This window comes from Danio rerio, chromosome 5, assembly GCF_052040795.2.
Source record: "Danio rerio strain M-AB ecotype USA chromosome 5, GRCz13ab, whole genome shotgun sequence".
NCBI classification, from domain to species: domain Eukaryota; kingdom Metazoa; phylum Chordata; class Actinopteri; order Cypriniformes; family Danionidae; genus Danio; species Danio rerio.
In genome coordinates, this window is record NC_141025.1 from 63,244,435 (window position 1) to 63,267,587 (window position 23,153).

The 23,153-nt window shown below is 36.5% G+C and overlaps 1 long non-coding RNA gene across 1 annotated transcript; it reads right to left on the reverse strand.

The window, feature by feature from the left end:
- Positions 1 to 3,223: 3,223 nt before the first annotated feature.
- Positions 3,224 to 22,889, reverse strand: LOC141385628 (uncharacterized). The gene is made up of 3 exons (XR_015491888.1): positions 22,727 to 22,889; positions 13,899 to 14,158; positions 3,224 to 5,213 (listed from the first exon to the last, which is right to left on the reverse strand). It is a non-coding gene; the product is annotated as an uncharacterized LOC141385628 (long non-coding RNA).
- Between the last annotated feature and the right edge of the window lie 264 nt (positions 22,890 to 23,153).

The following is a 23,153-nucleotide window of genomic DNA, read 5'->3' on the forward strand; positions in this document are numbered from 1 at the left end:
GGTTTCCCCCACAAGTCCAAAGACATGCAGTATGCGTGAATTGAATATACTAAATTGTATGTGTGTATGGCCTTGTCTTCAAGGTTGAGGATTGAGCGTTACATCCCATCTTGAAAAAATTTGATGTTACGGAACACCAATATGGTGTGGCTAAATATTAACTTTAATATACTGTAAATGGCCCTGGGAGTAATTCAATTAATTATTCAAAAAATTATAGCAAATAACGATGATACAATTTTGTAATAAACAGCAGATGAAATAATAAGCTTTTTGTTACTAATTGTTGAAATCATATTTTAGAAGATTTAGATTTAGGATTAGGCTTAATTTAAGAGATCCAGGTGATATACCTCCTAAATTTTCTTTAATTTTTCTAATGAGTTTAAATCATGCATTAACTTGTTTTGACCTTTTTTCTCATGATTATGCCGTTATGGATTCTGTAACAAGAATTTATCATTAATAATATTAAATGTAAAATGAGTAGATGTGTTCACTTGTTTCATTGTAAATAAACAGCTGAAATGGTCAGTGGCGACGCAGTGGTGCAGTAGGTATTGCTGTCGCCTCAAGAAGGTCGCTGGGTCATTGGTTCGAACCTCGGCTCAGTTGGCGTTTCTGTGTGGAGTTTGCATGTTCTCCCTGTATTCGTGTGGGTTTCCTCCGGATGCTCCAGTTTCCCCCACAGTCCAAAGACATGCAGTACAGGTGAATTGGGTTTGGCTAAATTGTCCATAGTTAGTGTGTGTGTGTGTGTGTGTGTGTGTGTGTGTGTGTGTGTGTGTGTGTGTGTGTGTGTGTGTGTGTGTGTGTGTGTGTGTGTGTGTGTGTGTGTGTGTGTGTGTGTGTGTGTGTGTGTGTGTGTGTGTGTGTGTGTGTGTGTGTGTGGATGTTTCCCAAAGATGGCTTGCGGCTGGAAGGGCATTCGCTGTGTAAAAACGAGATGGAAAAGTTGGCGGTTCATTCCACTGTGGTGACCCCAGATTAATAAAATGGATTAAGCCAAGAAAATTAATGAATGAATGAATAAATGAACGGTCAGTAATATATTTTATTATTCTAATAGATTTTGAAAAAAATTTGTTTAGCCGATTAAAATAAATAGCTATCATAAAGAAACTGAATCAAGATATCAAATCTCATTAACCTTTCCTTCACTGTGCAATTTAAACATTCAGATTAAAGAGCAGTGAATATATCTCTTATTTAGAGTTTTTATTTGATTGCATTAAATAACAGGCGTCATTTTAAAAATGCACAGATCCATAATGAAAACATTCGATTAAATTTCTAACTTTTTATGCTCATTTAAGACAAAATTTGTGTTTAAAAGAAACCCCAACAAGATTCACATGTTATACTATTATTATATGTTATGATATTAATATGGGCGGTGCAGTGGTTATCGATGTCGCCACACAGCAAGAAGGTTGCTGGTTTGAGCCCCAGCAGGGTCAGTTGGCATTTCTGTGTGGAGTTTGCATGATCTTCCCATCTTCATGTGGTTTTTCTATTAGTACATTATTATGTGTATATCTGTTCAAACAAGCACCCAAAACCCAGTGTCTACTTTCGCTTATCTTCAAATCACATGTACAAAATCTGTTTTGAAAAAAACGTTTTTTTATCACTATGAAGCGCGTCTGACAGTCATGCACCATTTTTATATTTATTTTTGCATGCCTAAATAAAATATAAGCACAGAACAGATTCACATTTAAAAGCAAGGAGCGTCCCCTGGTGGTTCAACGGTAGAGGTTGCATATAGGGAGGTTGGCTCTTTAATGTTTATTGCCACCCTTGAAAAGTTAAAATACGAGAGAAATACAGGAAAATACCATTACAGGATGATAGCAGGATAGAATTGTAAAATACGAGAGAATCCCGGGGGGAGGGGTTGACAGGTATGATAGTAACGTAAAAAAAACATTTGTTGTCATGACTTTTTATCACATTTTTAACAGGCTATTGAAAAACAATGGTACTTGTAATGTTCCACTTTTTTATATTATGCCATGACATACTTTTTGCCAAATTTCATGCCAAATTTTTAAAGGGAACAATTTCACAGTCATTCTTTCACGTTTTACATTGTTAACTAAAGTAATTAACACTGTTAATTAAAGTAAAAATGTATTTCCTAGACTTTCAAAAAGTGAATTTTTACCTTTGAAACCCCTGGTTAAAAATACAGTGCATTCACTAGTTAGGAAGAAAAACGTTTTTGTGATGACATTACAGCAAGAAGTGGAAGAAAATGAATCAGGCCACACTTTCTTTAACTAAATAGACTTTGATCAAACCATTCCTGTTTTCTCCACAGAAAAAAAAAAAAAAAAACCTTGAGGATTTCCTTCCAGAGTATCCCGAGCACAATTAGTGCACCAGTCAACGAAATAAGTGTGTCCATCTAAACCAATTACACAGCCTAAGTGGAGAGCATGCCGGCCACTGGCGGGATGATGGCTCCTGTACTGATTAACTGGCAGACACATTGACCCGCCTGACCTCTTAAAGCCCTTTGGGGGAAACCCTTGTCATAAGGAATAAATCTGGGACTCCCAGTGTTCAAACGCAGCAGACAGCACACAATATCCAGTAATCCATTAAGCAAAAAGTAGATTCGACTAATAACATAAACCTGGTTCGCGCAGCACTGATCGTTTTGAAGACAAAGGAGGTTACGGCCTATGAAGAGAGCAATTTGGAAGGAACAATGTCTGTGATCTGTTTAGGACTTCAGGGAAAGTTGTTTGTTTAGTCTATAGCGAGTTCGGTTACAGCCTTGACTTGATTAGCCAATTCCAGTTATTAGAGAGTGGAAGCTTTGATCGCTGATGAAGAGAGGAACCTTCGTGGAAATCCGAACAATGTTTTGATAGGAATCTAGTGGGTCAAACTGACCTGTCGAAATGTGATGATAATGGAAATTGGCAGCAAACGATTGCTTGTGGCTGTTATACCAGTCATTTTTATCATACGGCTTAAAAACATTAAGGGTGAGATTTCCTATAATAACGTTCACCATGCAAACTGTATTTTTGGAATTAAAACAGTACTCACAGTATTTACTAAACACACACAAAGTGAAGAATAGCACTGAAAAGGCATGGTCACAGCTATTGGTGTACCCAACCTTACTAAGGGGCCAGTCACAATTTTTTGTTCTGAGAATGCAAGGCAGACCAAACTGAAAAAAAAAGAATAGTGCTGCGTTAAAGACTATAGGCATGGCAAGGCAAGTTTATTTATAAAGCACATTTCATGCACAGTGGCAATTCAAAGAGCTTTACATAAACAAGAATAACAGGTAAAATGTGATATAAAAGAATGAAGAAGAAGAGAAAAACATAATAGAGTAATCTGTCGGATGCAGCACAGTGCTCATTAAGTAAAAGGGTATAGAATATAAAATACATAAGACGTGCAACTTGTGTACTTTTAAATAAACCAACAATACTTGAAAACAAAAGTTTTTCTTCTCACATATGAAGCTTTAAATAATCTATAATATATAATAATCTAATAATCTATCGCCTGTTTATCTAACCAAACTTCTGTCTGTCTCCCTACAATCCAACCTGCTCTTTCAGATTTCAAAACTCAGGGCTTCTGGTAGTACCCAGAAAAAGCAAAGTCACTAACAGAGGTTGAGCCTTCTCATTTATGGCTCCTAAACTCTGAAATAGCCTCCCTGATAATGTCTGAGGCTCAGACACACTCTCTTAATTCAAAACTAGATTAAAGACCTGTCTTTTTAGCTAAGCATATTCACATTGCACCACACAACAGCACGATGCATGAGTGTGCTCAATGCAGGTGAGTGGGCTTGACAAACCATCTGTAGGATACAGTCCTCCTGTCTTAGTACACTGGATATTTTATTAGAAACACTCCTATGCTTTACATGTTTGTTTATATAACTGCTATTTTTATTCATAGCACATATTTTTGCATTGACATTTAATATCTCTTGTTCAAATAAACTATAAACAGCAGCTAGGCTAATTTGTTTTCCTTGTTCTCTATTTCCACCTGGGGATACTTATCCCAAGGCATCTAAAGACTGTGCAGCACCATTGATGTGATCTAAGTCTTGTGAAGAAATGATGAACCATAAAGGACTTCGAGAGGTCTCCATAATTCTGGACCAGGCCGTATCATGAGCTGATGCTGTGGCGGTCATGGAGGAGTGGAGAGCATGAGACTGATTCATTAAAGACCCCAGTGACAGACTGGTCTCAGCATGGATCCCGTAGGCCAGCCTGATCTCCTGCCGGTGACCTACTCACACCTGCAGCTCTCCACAATAAACATCCAGCATTGTCCCCTGGTGCCTGGACTGCTGCTCTGCACAAGAAGTTAAGCCAGAGGAGAAATGGTCATGCCCAACTGAGCCTGGTTTCTCTCAAGGCTTTTTCCTTCACTTCGTCAATTGAGGAAGTTTTGCTCCTCGCCACTGTTGCCACTGGCTTGTTTGGTTAGGGACTTGTGGAGCTGCACATCGATGGACTTGCTCTTCAGTGTTTGGACTTTTAGCAGTGAAATTTAAACCACACTGAACTCAACTAAACTGAACTTCAACTTTAAAAACTGGACTGACACAGTTTGAATTTACTATGACTTCTATGTTAAGCTGCTTTGACGCAATCTACATTGTAAAAGCGCTATAGAAATAAACATGAATTAAAGCATTAACATATAATAAATAAATCAATTAATACACATTAATTGAATTAAAGCCTTAAAAAGCACTTAATTTACATTTAGTCATATAGCAGACACTTTTGTGCAAAGCAACTTTTGCCATTCAGCGATTCAACAAGAAAAGGCAATACACAAAAGTAGCAATAAATATATAGTGGAATTGTCAATGCTCAGGAAATTAATAGCTAGAGTAAGGAGAGGGGAGTTTTTTTAGTGCTTAGGTGATCATGGAAGGGTTGAGTTTTTAGTTGTCGTTTGAATGATACCAGGGAATCAGCAATTCGTGTGGGAGTTGTAAGATCATTCCACCAGCCAAGGAACATTAAATGAGAAGGTTTTGGAAAGAGACTTACAGCCTCTGACAGAACCATAATGCGGTGCTCACTTATCGACCAGAGGCTCCTGGAGGGATTGTAGACTTTCAGCAGCAGGTAAGAGAATGCAGTGCAAGTAGCTGTTCTGTAAACAGGCATCAATGTTTTGAACTTGATACAAGCCTCGACCTGTAAGCAATGTGGAATGATAAAGTGAGATGTGACATGGACTTTCTTGAGTTTATTTAAGACCAAACAACATGCATGGTTTACATAATCTTTAGAGGTTTAATGGTATAAGAAGGTAGCCAAAAGATCATTACAGTAGTCCAGAAATGACCAGACAAGGTGTGCAGCATGATCTGTTAGCAAGGGTCTGATTTTTCTGCATGCTGAAAGCAAGCCTGTATGACTGAGCTGTGTCTCTGTCTTACATGTTGCTCTTGACACATCATCAAAACATACTGTTTGCCAAATATGTCATTTTTAATTTACTTCAGGAATTAAAAAATAATTTTTTAACAAATAACTTTGGTGAGTCCTTAAATACAACCTGATTTTAGTTTCCTTAAACAGCCTTGCTATAAATGCTCATGTAGTTATGTGCATGTAATTGACTTTTTAAGATACAGTTTACATATATTACTGTTTGTATTAAAGGACAAAATTGTATTACAAATAATATTTAAATTTATTCATTCATTCATTTTCTTGTCGGCTTAGTCCCTTTATTAATCTGGGGTCGCCACAGCGGAATAAACCGCCAACTTATCCAGCACGTTTTTACGCAGCGGATGCCCTTCCAGCCGCAACCCATCCCTGGGAAACATCCACACACTCATTCATACACACACTCATACTCTACGGACAATTTAGCCTACCCAATTCACCTGTACCATATATCTTTGGACTGTGGGGGAAACCAGAGCACCAGGAGGAAACCCACGTGAACGCAGAACATGCAAACTCCTCACAGAAACGCCAACTGAGCCGAGCCGAGGTTCGAACCAGCTACCCAGTGACCTTCTTGCTGTGAGGCAACAGTACTACCTGCTGCACCACTGCATCACCCTAATATTTACATTTAAATTAGGGCTGTCAAATGATTAAAAAAATTAAAGTGATTAATTACACTTTTTTTGTAATTAATCATGATTAATCACGAAACGTAATTAATCATGATTAATCATAAATAATCACGAAATGCCGTATTTATTACTAAAGTAATAACACAGGCATGTAAGTGCCATTTAAATTTCAAAACAATCCATGACAATAACAAACAAAAATGCTTTCCATGTTGGATTCTAAGTGGACTACAAACATACACACAGCACACACACACACACAAAGAATGTGCGCAGTACCGGTGAGCGAGAGGGATCTCTTCAGATTCATTAACATGCATGATCACGTTCATCAAATTTGCTTAAACTAAGCTTTCTAAATTATGGCTGTATTTAACAAGCAAGGATTCTGACAGAGGAACGTGAAGCAGACGCTTTACAAAAGGGGGTAAACACGTCAAACTTAATGAAACATTTGAGGGACGCAGCTTAAGGGCAGAAAAAATTTTTTGACAGCGTGTAAATTTATCTGGCACTTTCATTCACATGGACACCATTACTCAGCTTTGATGATTAAGAAAATACTGATCAAGAGTCGATCATGTAAACAGCGATTTTTGTGATTTTCTTAAATGACCACGCGAGTCTCGAAATGCAGAGGTTTTTCTTTCCGTTCGCCATGCGGTATAAAATTCAATTAAAACATCCTCAATGAAAATATGTTGAATGAAAGTGAACTGCTGAACTGCAGTTGAAGTCTAAATATTAACAATGAAACACCCGAAATTGCATGAAACCCTGGAGAAACGCCATATTGTTGTTGCACGTTTAACACACACAGGGCCAGAGCAAGCTGAACTGGCACTCTAGGCAAATGGCAATCACGCCGTTTTATTCATATGTGTCACCGACTCGCTGGCCAGCAGAGGCCACCATCTCCGGACTTTTAGCATTACATCATCCACTTAAACTGATAAGCGCACACACCTGAGTCCAATCCCGTTAACGACCCACGCTACCTGTTATAAGCTACGCTCACACACTAGTTCAGTGCGAAGTCTGGTTCTGCCATGGCTAACATCTCTGAGCGATATTTCCTGATCTCCTGTGCATTACCCTAGCCTGTTTCTGACTCTGAGTTGCCTTCTGCCTACCCCGAACCTTGCTTGTATCTGGACTCTGAACCACGCCGCCTGCCCTTGATTCACGCCTGATATTGAGACTCTGAACCACGCTGCCTGCCACTGATCCATGCCTGGTATATCACTCTGTGTCTGTCAGCCGCCAGCCCTTTGACCCTTATTGCATACTGTTGATGTGAGTTCGCACATAGTGCGTATTGTATGATTGTGATTGAACTGTGTCTATTAAATATACTGCAAATGGATCTCTCCATGTCAGGCTCCTTGTTTCAATATGGAAGGGCCAAGGACCGTGAGGGAGGGGGTGGGTGTAGCGGATGAATGCGGGGGGTTTGCTCGCTACTCTGCTGCCCAAGGCAGCAACCTAGGTCGCCTCTGTGGACGCGTCGGCCCTGAAAACACATTGGCCACAACAGGAAATAGAAAAAAAACTGCAACTGCGTTATTTGCGTTACTTTTTTTTTTACACATTAAATATTTCAAATTAATTATGTGCGTTAACGCGCTAATTTTGACAGCCCTAATTTAAATATAATGTATTTATACATTTTAATACTAGAATTGTTGTGCTGTGAAGAAAAATATAAAACCGTGTACAGAAAGCATTGTCAATGCACCCTGATATCGAATTGAACCAAATCGATGGCATGATAATCATAAACGAACCAAATCGTAAGACCAGTGTAAGTTCACATCTCTACCATTATTTGTTTATTATGTTCACCTGTCTGTTAATCAATCAAAATCAATCAATCTCCTTTTTAGTCTCTAATTGTCTGCTGTTCTGTGCCAGCTTGTTGTTGTACAAACATTGTTGTCTAGTTTCCTGTGTTGTCAAGCCTTAATCCCTGCCAGCCTGCCCAGTCAAGTTTGTTTGTTAGTTTCGATAATGTTTTACCCCTCTGGGTAGTTTTTGTTGTCTTTTTGTTTTTTCTAATAAACTGCATTTTAGTCCTCGCTCCCTTATTCCTCCTGAAATCTTGATGCTAGGGCTGCACAATATATCAGATAAGTCGGTGGCTCATTCCACTGTGGCGACCCCTGATTAATAAAGGGACTAAGCTGAAAAGAAAAAGAATGAATGAATGAATGAATTTGTACAGATTTTTCATTACAGTAAACACACATCATGTTTTCGACTTGCTTTTTGCCCTTTTCGTGTGTGCGTCTGCATTAGGAGGAACAAAACGTTCGACTTTGTTGATTGCTGTGTCTCACAGGTGTCTGTCTTGTGCCAGAGCACAAATGCCCTTTTGAGGTTGAATTGAATAACAAGTTCAAGCCCTCCTTAAACAGTTTATAACCGAATCAGTGGGACGACAGGATCCATGAATGCCCTTAGGAATGAGACAGTGCTCCGTCAGAGGAATTCTTAATTTACTATTTCCCCCCTCCACTGGACAGATCTCTTTGTTCCAGTGGACATTACACATGTAAGGTCATAACAGCATTTCCAGCAGCTGACAAGCAACGGCATGGCTTTAAACGAGACCCATTATCATGAATCACATTTGAAAATGCCAGAGTCTGAAAACACAGGAGGTGGACCAGAGTTCTCTTCTTAGATCCTGATCGCCGTCCCGCCGCTGATTATATTATATTATTGTATCAGTTACATTGGATGTGATTCCCCATCGACTGGGGATCAAAGCAGATGCTGCGGTGTAGGGGTTATTGGATTAGACAGGGGTGCAAGTAGAGACGAATGTATCAAAAGACTGTTCAGATCAAGGCCGCGCAACTATGTTTTGGATTAATTCATTTATTTAGATATTAACCTTCACTACTGAACAAAGATTACATGTTTTGTTGTAATTGGAACTGGACTAGGTTAGGATTAGGAACTGGAATAATCTACAACATAAAAAAAAATTTGGATTGTACTGTTACATCATTAGCTGTATCTAAAATGTAATGTATAATATAATATAATATAATATAATATAATATAATATAATATAATATAATATAATATAAGCATGTAGAACGGGTTCAAATTTGTGTATCTGTCTATTTTTGTGTAGATGCAAAGCTTAAATGCAGGCAACTTGTCCAACTTGTGCAGGCAACTTGTCCAAAATCAAAATGTTTGTCTGTCGTATGCTGTTCAATATGCAGGATCACTAAATCAAACAGTGACAACATCAAATACCATTCTTTTTATTTCATGGGTAAAAACTAACCAGTACACATTTACAAATGGTTTTATTTTAGTCGAATCTCATCATGACATACTGTAAAAAAAAATGTACTGTTTTTTTAGAAGTACTGTATGTCCATGCTTTTCCTACTATGAAAGTTAATGGTCACAGGTTTTAAGCTGTCATAAGATAAGCAAATATCTTATTTAATGTTCAACAGAAAAAAAGAAAATCAAAAAGCTTAAAAATTATAGATTAATTTATCTGTTTAAAGTACAAATGAAATCGAAACTAGCCATATGATTTTGTTACCTCACATTGCCAGTTTTGAGGTGAACAATTCAACTGTGCATGTCATTAAAAAAAGAGTTTGCACTTGTAATCTTCAATTGAAATCTGAAAATGCACATCTTGTTTTTATTTCTTGTTTTTCAGTTAAATTCTCAGATGTTGGGCAGGGTCAACATACTTAACCCCGCCCCTTTAACTGTCAGTTTTGACAACAAACAGAAATCGTGAGCAGGAGGTGTCTGTTTGGTAGTAATATGTCTACCTAAACCCTTTTCCTAATCTTTCTGAATAAAATGACTATTTTTATGACATCCATTCAGCTCTCAGTAGAAAAAACAAGCCATGGCCACTGTTTTTCTGATTTAATATTCTGTTTTTCTAAAGGAACTGTGTCACAATATAGAAAAAAAAAAAAGCTGCAGCGTGGCCTTAAATCTTGCTTCCTTTAGATCCGAAGTAAAATTAAGTTGTTGGCTTTGTATATCCAGTGTAAATTTCTTGAAATTTCTTATAAAATGTTTTAAGGTTTTAGATTTTTCATGGTTAAAAAAAATGTAAAAACTCTAAGAACACATTTAGCAACATTAAAAAAAAATAAATAAGTGTATTTACTATAATTGCAATGGGCTAAACAGTAACAAAATAACAAAATCTGCTAATTCAAGAAAACATGTATACCAATATTAAGTGAAAAATATAATTCTTCGCAAGTAAATTATTCTGGAAAGCATTTTTTTGATTGGAAAACAAGTGCAAACTTCAACTATCATGTAACAAATTCATTTCAAACTCAGAGTTTACAGTTAAAACTATGTAATAAACAGAAAAGTTTTTTTCTTTGCTTTTTGAAAAATTTGTATAGGCATCAACAATGTCAAAACAATCATGGATCTACATAAATAAAATGTACAATATCACTTTGCAAAGTAACACCACAAATCTTTGATAATTATCTTTAAAAATGTGTTTTTAGCCTCTTAAGTGCCATTGTTATAAAACTGAATGGCTAAAATACATTAAATGTTTTCTTTTCGTTTTAGCTGTTGTATGAACTCCCCAATTCAGATTCCACTATTCAGATCCAATGGTAACTTCAACATCGTCTTTTTCAAATTCTGACATAAGATTTTGGGCAGAGCTTGCTGGGTAAAGTGATAACATTTTCCAAAGGCAAACCGGTTGAATCGGTTTCTGATTTACAGCTCAATCTTTGAGTATGGAAACATCTGACGCACTGACGCTTAAAATAATAGCATGTTTAGCATGACGAGAGGCCATTATCTTCACATTTTATGGTGTTTTTCCCATTATGCCGAGGTCTCCTATGTTTCCTGTCTATATAGGTAAGGCAGGCTTTGGCCATCGGCATTTACTCAATATTGATTCAGCCTTGATGGAAGCTTCAGCCAAGTCGATAATTGTCATTTTATCCAACTTCAATAATTGATTAATATATGGACCAGATGCAACCCCATTTTTTTACAAACCATCTTTTATGACTTCATTACTACACTATAGGAAGATTGTCTTGTAGATGGCTAGTATTTCATTGCATTTACAGAGCAAAGTAATAAAAAGAGTTGAGGTTTTGGAAGTCGACTCGTTCCTGAATATTAATGCCAATTAGTCTAGAAAACAGAACATGCTGTACAACAGGCTAGTGTTTAACTATCAGAAATCCGAAACGTTCCCCACAGAGGAAACATTCAAAGCAATAAAGTGATGGTCATCATAATGATGAGTATATTCATCTTATGATAATGCTGTAAGAGGATGAGCAAAGCCACTGAGAAGATTTAGACAAACAAGTGCTATAATGCTCTGCATACTCTGTAAACTGATTTTCCATGGCATGCTAATGGTTATCAGTTTTAATGGAGTGTGGTTTGGATTAGAGAGATTTTAGATTGTGCTGCTTTCCCATTATTGTTTATGGAGATCAGAATATAAATATGGATCAGTGGCAAATAAGAGTGCTCATAATAAAAATAAAAAAATAGGGAAATAATTTAAATATATAGTTTAAGAAACTGATGATGGCAGTTCTAGTAACACACTTTTAAAAATTTAGGTTGTAAAAATTGAGTTTTACAGCAATGACACAGAAGAACCATTCTGGGTTCCACAAAGAACCTTTCAGTCAATAGTTTTTAAAAGAGGAGGAAAAAATCATTTGATGAACATTTTTAACAAGAACGTTTTTGTGGATGTTCATGGTTCTACATGGAGACCCTCGTGTCAGACATTTATTATTAAAAATGTATGTTCTACTGGTTTTAATGTGGTTTCTCAAACAAAGTACACAAAGTACAGACTTGCGACCTTGAAAATTCAGACCTAACAAGTTCAGACATAGAAGAATGAACTTCCGAGGTTACGAGGACACACGTCGGGTACTTCTTTAAATGGAATGGCCGTGTACTTTATGACTTCACTTATCTCAGCATAGATTCATCAGTTTCCCTTTACATTAACAATAAAATGATTTAATTATATAAAGCATACCTTTATAATTCATATTATAATAATGATATGAATGCATATTTTTGATTTAATAAAACTTAAACGTAAATAACCATATATGTGGAGTGATTGACTGGCCAGGAATCAGTTGATCTCACAAGAAAACATAAGTATTTATGTATTGTCAGTTTAGTGGCTAATTCGTATGAATTCGAATTCAGTCGTATGAATATGTACGATTTTAAAAAGGTGTGGCACCCAACCCCATACCTAAACCCAAGTGTCACTGGGTGATGAGCAAATCATACTAAATTGTTAAATTAGATTGTCTGAATTCATAAGAATTAGCCACTAAATAAAAAAGTTACAAATTGCCGTGAGATTGCATCGGTTTATGTCCATGTGGACGGCTTTTCCACTGTTACACCAGTGGCTCGCTGCTCACGTTAGTGGACATGAGATGCAGAGCAAAGTTAACTGTGACAACAGGGTTTGAGTCTGGTGAATAATTAAAGAAAAGAAAATAAACATGTAAATAACAGGGTGAGATAGTGGTAAGATCTGAAAACAAGGAAAAATTACACTACTTTTCTTTTTCTTTTGTGTTGGAAAACACTATCGGCTGGATTTAGGGAATGGGGTGGGTGGGGGTATTTGTCGGTCTGTCGGTCTGTCAGTCAGTCAGTCAACAGCTGCCTCTGCTGAATTATAGCACTCACAAGAGAAATTTGAAATCTCAAAAAGCATACACAGCGGCCTCTGGTAGATTTGCAAAAAAACATACATCCTAGGATGTATTTTGCGCTCTCCAGAAATGTATTCAGGGGTATGTATCCATAATGAGCCCTGCTGTGTTTTTAATTTGCATCGATGCCCATCAGTGCATTGCATTATTAAATCTACCCCCCAAAAGAGAAATTCTGAACCCATTTAGCTTATAGAAGAAAATTCAGTGCATGGTGAAATACTGCAGCACTGGCTGGGACCCCTCATTTGTCAGGTACAGAGCAGAGCTGCCTCTTTAGAAAGCATGCTGATCTGCTGATTAATTCAATTCAGGTTTAAGTGTATAGTGCTTTTTACAATAACTGTTGGTTTAAACGGTATAGTGTCTTTCCAAAATGGTGGTCTATGTTTATGGTACATGTTAAATGAGGTGTATTTGTGTATTGAGTGTTTGTGTTGTCATCGAAGTCCTCCACACAGAATGATTCCCTGCACACGCACTGACCTCTCTGCTCCTTTGTTCAGGATACTACATTTAGCTGGTGACCTGCTAAGTCACTCGCTTTTTTTTTTTTTTGGATTAGTCCCTGATTTATTAGGGGTTGCCACAGTGGAATGAACTGCCAATTACTCAGTCAATTGTTGTGGCGATCCCAGATAAATAAAGGGACTGAGCCGAAAGGAAAAATAATGAAAGAATATCAGTCAAATGTGTGTTTAAAAGAGAGCAAACATGACATTAAAGTCTGTTTTATCAAAATCAGATAAAACAAAATAAGAAAATAAGTCTCTATAACCTATAGTAAAATAGTAATAGTAAAATGATAGAGATTTTTGTTTATATAAAATACATATATTTTTGCTTACCTTTGAATTTTTTTTAAATAGGTTATAAACAAATTAAAATTACACGATTTGCTTTTTTTTTCATGATGTTCCGGAAAATTGTCATTTATATCATGAAAAAAAATTAGATATATGTTTGTATATGCTGTCAATTATAGAAAATCTGCTAAAAAAATCCATACAGTAGGTCACACTTACCAAAAAAATCATAAATCAGAATCAGCCAAGAAAAACTTAGAAGATTGAATTGATGTTGCAAGACTTTCCAGCATAGCACCTGGCAGGCTGTCTCCTGCTCCATCTAGACCTTGTGTCATTTGCATTTGAACTCTAAATTCTTAATAAACATCTCTGCTAGGTCCTGCCGAGTCAGCAGTCCAGGATCATCCACCATCTGAACAACACCTGCAGCTGCTTAATCCTCCGACTTCTCCACCATTGATGCTTCTTCTTGTTATCTGAATGATAAAAAGACAACAAAGTAAAAACTAGAAACAGCTCAGGTGCATTATAGATAGAGTGTTAAATGCCAACATTATCTCTTGTAAACTCTGCCAAACACGAATTTAAAGGTTAACAGAAGGTAAATAACATATTAGCCCACAAACATCCATAATATTAAAAACAACTCAAATTAAATAAAAATCTATTGAAATAATACAATAGACTGTTATAATACAAAAGATGAAGGCAGCTCTTTGCAGAAACACATAGGTTTTTTTTAAGGATTAGCCAGGTGACTTGTCATGATCACCAGCGATCGTACTTCATAGATCACTGGATCTCACACACAATAACTCATGGAATACAAATCCGCCATACATAGACTACATTTTCATACATGCACTCCGCTCACACATTACACTCACTGATTACACTCACACCCCCTAAGGATTGTCAAACACTGATTACAAACACTATTTAAGCAGCACACACACTCACTTCCATTGCCGAGTCTTAGTGACATTACAACATGTTAACCTTGTCTTGTTTTCCCGTGTTTTGACCTTAGCCTTGTTTACCTTTTTTCTTCTCAGTCTGCCGCCTGCCTTCCAACCTCTCGCCTGTTATTTTGACTACATTTCTGGATTGCCTTTATACACTTGTTTGCACCCGTATTGACCATTGCTTGCCTGACTATTCGAATAAACCTGCATGTGGATCCAAACCTCAGTTGTCTCTGTCCCTTCCTGTGTTACAGAAGACTCGGCCAAACAATGGATCCAACGGGAATTAAAATCATGTGTCTGCTGACAACAGGGCTCGCTGTACACCCCACGGAGACGTTAATGCTGACATCACTAACACTCCAGTCTACGGCACATCAGCCAGCTCACAAGATGGCCGCCTCCAGTCCACCAGCTCACAAGATGGCCCAGAGTTAATGCTGCCGCCAGAGCTGCCAGAGTCGATGCCGCTGCCAGAGTCGACACTGTCGCCAGAGCTGCCAGAGCTGCCAGAGCTGCCAGAGTCGACACCGTCGCCAGAGCTGCCAGAGTCGATGCAGCCACCAGAGCTGCTAGAGTCTGAAACCTGGGTCAAATGCTTCCGGTGAATTGTATGCCATTATAAAATCGGGGCGTTTAAGGTCTGTTTTTTTTTTTAAATCCATGATCACCTTAAGTTTATCAGTATGGGAAGAAACACTAGCTCTGCATATACCCTGTTCTAACATTCTAAAATAAGTCCTCTGTAACATCTCAGCACTCCAAATAGGCCTAAGTACATCTTTAAATTGGCCAACAACACACCAATAAAAATAAGCCTTTTTAAACAAATGAAATTAAAATTAATCATAAATTTACTTTTTTTTCGTATTTGTCATTAACAAAATTAAGAAAATTAATTAATGCGGGATTTCTTTCGCCACTTCTCTTCTTAACTTCATATCTAGCATTAAGGTGACAGTGAAGCTGAATATTAAAATAATAATGCCAACATTAGCCTATATGGGTCTACTTTGTCTATGATTTATGGTTTATTTAATATTTAGTTATAATTTGAAAATCCTTTACTCAGCAAGAGTAGGCTACGTGTTTTGAGAAGGAACATTATTGAATCCACTGTAGATGGCTTTATCGCAGTCCTGCGCTCACTGAGCAGCACTGAACACCCTTTCACTGCTGCTGCTACTGGATGGGATGCACACTGATCTCGCTAATTGTGCAAGTTTTGGGTAGGATTATTTGTTCATTTTCCACCAGCCAAGAACATCCATTTCATTTTCCATTACAGCATTTCAATGTAGCGAGTGACCATGTAATCTTCCTTGTCAGCTTGCTTTACATTGCTGTTTAGTGCTCTACTGTAATATGCAGTGTATGAGCAACCGAAAAAATCTCTCGGTGGCTAAAATGATCGTTCTTTTTAAACTGGAGGCTGGCCTCACCACAGTTAAAATTCACTCTTTTTGATATCTCCGTCATCATTTATTTGACCTTTGCAGGCATGGGTTTTAATGTTTTTCTGTTAATGTACCAAACAATTTGATTTCTTTCTCGTGCTAATCGAAATGCATCACATGACTGTTCATTTACTGCGCAAGCCCAAGCTCAGCCCGACCCGACCCTGTCTAAAATCATAGAAATTAAGCTCATCAGGTCCTGTCGGGTTCGGGCAAAGATCTTCAGCTCTACCCTATTCTACCCCTTAGCCCTTTCCCTTAGCCCTTCCCCTCGTTTTGTGCGTTCACGTGTAGAGGTAGAGGTGTCCAAATTTTCTTTGGCTTGATAATAAAAACTGTAACATCAATAAGTTATAGAATGTATTCATACTGCAATGCATGCTGAGATTTTTGTACTTTGTCACACCCAGCAAGTGTAAAGTGTAGGCCAGATCTGGGCCAGAATAAAAACAAACTGTGGCCCAGAAAAGGGTCAGTTCTGGTTCATATTGGTTAAATTCTGGCTAATATGTGGTATTGCTTTGGTTTATTTGTGGCCCAGATCTGACAAACAGGAGCAGACCACCCTAGAGCCATCATTCTATTCAGTATGTGGTCCAGATGTAAGTGTCCGGTGTGGGCTGGAACTGGGCCAGAATAAAAGCAAACTTTGGCCCAGAATAGGGTCAGTTCATTTACAGTAACAGTTTAAGATATCTTGTGTATGATTTTGACATTTTTCCCGTATCAGTATAAAAATTCCAATAACAGAGCAGATCACATATGATAATTGAGAGATTTAAAGAGAAAAAAGGACAACACGTCAATCGACAGCACGTTACACGGCTTTCGTAATTAATTAATCGAGTAAGTGATATTGAAATGAGTTCAATTACTAACCTCTCGATATTGTTTATACAGTTGAGGGACACAGCACCGTGCGTCAAGAGAAGAGCACGCGTTTAAAGAGCGCAAAGCAAAAGCAAGATTAAGTGTGGATATGTGTCGAAATGTTGATGTTTTGGACACGTCACAAACTGCAACAAAGTGCTTTGCACTCGTGTTTGAATTTTGTATGTTGCACTTTGCATGAACTTTACTACTGAAACTGCCTGTGATTTGTCCGTTTCTGTGCGCCATTAACAGATAGTGAACTTAATATTTGCTCATTCCATGCGAAAAATACCATCATTTTTTATGTTTAAGCGGGCCCGATACATCTCCCGATTATCCAACTCAGTGCTGCTGAACTGTTTGTTTTTTTTTAAAGACTTTCTATTGTATGAATTACGACTGCATAAAATGATATTAAAGGGAAGTGCATTTGGTAATGCACACTCAGACGCGTGATGCGCACAGAAACCTGCGCTCTATGCTGAAAAATTTTCTCTTTCATCTTTTGCAGCCTGAATTGTTTAAAATTATTAAAACAGAATACTTTATTCAAGGTTGTAAATGATTCTAGCTTGCCAAAACATGTTTATGAAGCTCACGGTCACATCTTATGCTGCTTTCTCAGTTATGAAACGCATCGCAAAAAAAATTGTTATCTAATGGGACCAAGGTGAGCCTAGCTTCTGATTGGAGCCGGGCCTAACGTCGTTGCTTGGGAAACGCACTCCTGGCCGATCTCATGAACTGATAGCAGGTGTTTGCTTAAAAGTTTAAACCCAGAGGAACCAGACATGCTAGCTGGAGAGGAAATTATTGGAATGGCCTTGCATGTATTTAGGCCTTTTACGTATATAAGAACTAAAATTTCTGTGTTTTTGACAATATTGCAAGATCACAAAAACCTGGCTAAACACTTTAATAAAATAAAAAAAAATTGATTTTTTTTTTTACTTGAATATTTAAAGATACCTTTTAGTAATATTCTTATTCCAATAAACAAATATGTACAGTATTTATAGGTTTGCATTTTTACTTCTCGTGCAACAAATATGCACTTGAAACTTTTCCTTCATTGAGACATGTTGAATTCTTTTTCCATCATTTGCAATGTTTCCTAATTGCTTTGGTTGTTTTTCCTCAACATTTTTTTTTTCTGTTTTATCTATTATTTTTTGTAAAGCTAGTTCTGACCATGACATGTCCACGCTAAATTGTTATAAGAGACGTGTCAGGGATTATATACAGCATCCTTCATTTATTCTTTTAGAATATCATTAGTGGGAAAATGTGCTCAATGCATTATAAAGCTTGAAGCATTAAAATTGGTATTTGGTATCAGCCGATCACCATGACAAGGAATGGGTACTTGGTATCAGGAGCAAAAATCCTAATCAGATTTTTCCATATTTTGTGATTCATGTTTTTATTTTTCCTCATACATTTATGTTTTTGTTTAATATTTTTTAATGTTTTTTTTTTATAGTTTTAAGTGCAAATATTGTCGGGTTTGGTGGCCTATTATGTTGCAAATGCATTGTAATGAAATGCCAGTACATTTTCTGTTATTTTAAAGACTTATTTCTCTATATAATACATTATATTATTTCAAAATGTCAATAAAAGCCACTTTGTTAAACTGAGGAGTTGAATTTTCAACATCAAAAGTCGAGCCAAAAACATCCCATAATGCAATTCTCAACCATAAATAAATGGAAAACAATTGTGAAACATAAAATATGTAAACTGTTAATTATAAAACAGATATTTTTACAGTGTAAGCATCCTCGGTTTTAATTTTAACCCATGTTAAATAAATGATCATGAAAATAGGAGCATCAAATCATGCATGAGATCAGGATCACCAGTTGTGTTCTTTTAACTGCCGTTTTAAGCCTGTCACTCCAAGTCCTGAACTCTCAAATGATAATATCAGCTCTTAGCAAGTACAATAGGCTTATAGTAGCCTTATAGTGCACTAATACATAGAGAAAGTGCAGCAGTGACAGGTGTGACGCCAATCTCTCGGCCCAAGGCACTGTAATGTAATGTGGGCTTCAGATGCAAGGACTTTACAATGTAGGATTGTTTTTTCTGGGTTAATCTCTACACTTTGCACCATTGTCCATCAGGTCAGCCGATGTAAATCTGATAACCATCCTACATTGAGACTCAATCCAGTGAGGAAGTGCTGTAATGTGGTATATACTGCGACATTAAGTGCACTAAAGCACACAATTCAATCATGTTCTCTTTATAAGTAATTTCTCATAATATTCAATTCAATTCAGCTTTATTTGTTTAGCGCTTTTACAATGTAGATTGTGTCAAAGCAGCTTCACATAAATGGTCATAGTATCATAATATCATGACAGCCTGGTAATGTGAACTCCATTTCTTGTCACAACACCATCAGAATAAGTCCGCACTTAAACACTATTGCAGCAAGAGAGACATTGCTTCTCCTATTACTCTGCAGTTCTCCACAATTTATTTATGAAATAAACAAATAACTATTTACAAATAAATTTACATTTTGCTATTTTGATGAAATATTAAATGACAGAACTTTCAGTTTTGGTTGAACTATCCCTACAGAGCTTTTTTCTTCCCACAAATATAAAGGATAGGGAAAATAGTTAGCAGTTAGACCTATTCTATCTGTCAATATACATGTACTCTGCACAAGACTTTTGGCAAGCGGAGAAATTAAAATGGGCGTGCCGAACTGAGTCTGGTTCTCTCAAAGTTTTTTTTCTTCACTCTCCTATTGGTGAAGTTTTTTTTCCGCCACTGGCTTGCATGGTTCAGGATCTGAAAAGTTACTCATCGATGAATTTGCTCTTCAGTTTTTGGATTCTTGGTAATGATTTCAAACCACACTGAACTGAGCTAAACTGAACTGAACTTAAACACTAAAAACTGAACTACCCTTATCTTGTTACAATGACCATTTATGTGAAGCTGCTTTGACACAATCTACATTGTAAAAGCGCTATACAAATAAAGCTGAATTGAATTGAATGTACAATATACATATACAAATACATATACAGTACATGCACTGCAAAAAATGCTTTTCTTACTTAGATTTTTTGTCTTGTTTCTAGTCCAAATATCTTAAAATTCCTAAATCAAGAAGCATTTTCTAGACAAGTAAAACATATAGTCTTGTTTTCAGAAATAATATGCCAAAATTAGGTGAGTTTTTCCTTAAAACAAGCAAAATAATCTGCCAATGGGGTAAGCAAAATATTCTTACGTCAAAAAAAAAAAAACAAGATTAATTTGCTTACCCCATTGGCATATTATTTTACTTGTTTTAAGGAAAAACTGACTTAATGTTGGCATTTTTATTTCTCAAAACAAGACAATATGTTTTGCTTGTCTAGAAAATGCTTCTTGATATAAGAAATTTTAGATATTTTGACTAGAAAAAAGACCAAAAATCTAAGCAAGAAAACCATTTTTGCAGTGTGTACATATAACTCAAATATTTGGCACAGTATAAAAAGACCTTTTTAGGTATACAGCTCAAATTAAAAATAAAAAAATTACATAATTTTCAATGAGGGTTGAGGTTAAAGATTAGGGGTCGGGGGGTTGAATAAATGGGTTGCACAGTTTAACAATCATTGTCTCTAAGGGAAGTCCCCATAAAGATAGCTGTCCAAGTGTGTGTGTGTGTGTGTGTGTGTGTGTGTGTGTGTGTGTGTGTGTGTGTGTGTGTGTGTGTGTGTGTGTGTGTGTGTGTGTGTGTGTGTGTGTGTGTGTGTGTACAGTTGAAGTCAGAATTATTAGCCCCCCCTGAATTATTTGCCCCAGTTTAATTTTTCCCCATTTTCTGTTTAACGGAGAGATTTTTTTCAACACATTTCTAAACAATATTTTAACTCATTTTTAATAACTTATTTCTTTTATCTTTGCCATAATGACAGAAAATAATGTTACTAGATCTTTTTCAAGACACCTCTATTCAACTCAAAGTGTCATTTAAAGGCTTAACTAGGTTCATTAGGTTAACAAGGCAGGTTAGGGTAATTAGGAAAGTTATTGTAAACTGTTTTCAAACTGTGAAAACTTTATTGCTCTGTTCAACATTATTTAGGAAATATTTAAAAAAGGAAAAAAAAATGAAAGGGGGCTTTAACATTCATTAATGAATACAATCATTCATCAAAGTATTCACGTGTGTGTGTGGGTGTGTGTGTCTGTGTGTGTGTGTGTGTGTGTGTGTGTGTGTGTGTGTGTGTGTGTGTGTGTGTATGCGTGTGTGTGTGTGTACAGTTGAAGTCAGAATTATTAGCCCCCCCTGAATTATTTGCCCCTGTTTAATTTTTCCCCATTTTCTGTTTAACGGAGAGATTTTTTTCAACACATTTCTAAACAATATTTTAACTCATTTTTAATAACTTATTTCTTTTATCTTTGCCATAATGACAGAAAATAATGTTTCTAGATCTTTTTCAAGACACCTCTATTCAACTCAAAGTGTCATTTAAAGGCTTAACTAGGTTCATTAGGTTAACAAGGCAGGTTAGGGTAATTAGGAAAGTTATTGTAAACTGTTTTCAAACTGTGAAAACTTCATTGCTCTGTTCAACATTATTTAGGAAATATTTAAAAAAGGAAAAAAATTGAAAGGGGGCTTTAACATTCATTAATGAATACAATCATTCATCAAAGTATTCACGTGTGGGTGTGTGTGTCTGTGTGTGTGTGTGTGTGTGTGTGTGTGTGCGTGCGTGTGTGCGTGCGTGCGTGCGTGCGTGCGTGCGTGTGTGTGTGTGTGTGTGAAATGTAATAATGTGCAACAAATAAATACATAAACAATTAATGAATGATTGTATTCATTAATTGGCCAACTTTTTGCAAATATTGACATCTCAATTTTTAATCAAACAAGACAAATATATATATATATTTTATTAATGAATAGTTTAAATCCATTGTTTAAAATTAGGGATATCATTTTAATTTAAGTCCTTTTTAAATAAATAAATAACCTAAATTTTGTGAATCCTTCAAAGTTGATAGTGTACCTGCTTTTTAAATGAATTAAAATATGTTTTTATAAATTAACATTCATATGAATACATTTTTACAAATCATACTGTTGACAGATCTCTTGGAAAATGTTATCAGGTTTTGTTGTATATGCTAGCATATATGAGTACATAAAAATCCTGAAATAATAATAACGAATGAAAAAAGAGGTCTGTAAAATGGATAATTGGATGCGAATTTAAAACAATTTTGTTTATGAAATATTTGTTTATATGGACTGACGAAATAGCTTTAACTATTTTACCAAACTTGTAAATTGTTTATGCTCTGTATAGGGACAGACAGTTCACCCAAAACTGAAAATTCTGTCATCGTTTGTACTCACTGTTCTCTTGTTCCAAACCTGTTTGACTTTATTTCTTTTGCTGAAAACAAATGAAGGAATTGTTAAGAAAGCTGGAAACAACTGACTCCTTTAAATGTGTGTTTCCTACTATAGATGTCAGTGGTTACTGGTTTCCACCTTTCTTCAAAAAAATAAAATAACTAAAGCAACTTAAATGTTTGGAACAAGTTGAAGATAACTAAAAAGTGAGTAAATTTTCGTTTTTGGGTGAACTATCCCTTAAGTATGTTTTCCATTTGATGAAGTCCTAAAAGTATTTTTCAGTCAGAGACCTGTGGGCATTTTCCATTAATATCCCCCTATGAAGAATAGCAAACTTAAACATTCACACTCACGCACGTTCTTCAGTCAAGAGGAGCAGCAGACCAGAAGTGGTTTTTTGTCAGTTAACACCATTATGGGGGGTGTGGGTTTAGCTGCTGTCAGGTGTGTGTCACCATCACTCAAACTCCGAGATTAGCCGTTAGAAAAGGTGTGGTTTCAACCTACTGCATACGCCTACAAATCCAACACAGCGTAATCTCCTATATCCTAGTATCGACCGCCACCTAGTGGTTGTTAATCAAAGTGACGTTTAATGGAAATGAGATATATCCAGCTGCAGGCCCGCAGCACACACGTTTTAGGCACACACAATCTAGGACACACGATTTAGGCAAACCATATATGGTCGCCACCTATTGAATTTCACAAGTATGGTTTCTCATTTCAGTCATTATTATTATTATATCGTTATGATCATTTTAACATCTCTGCAGTTTCTGAA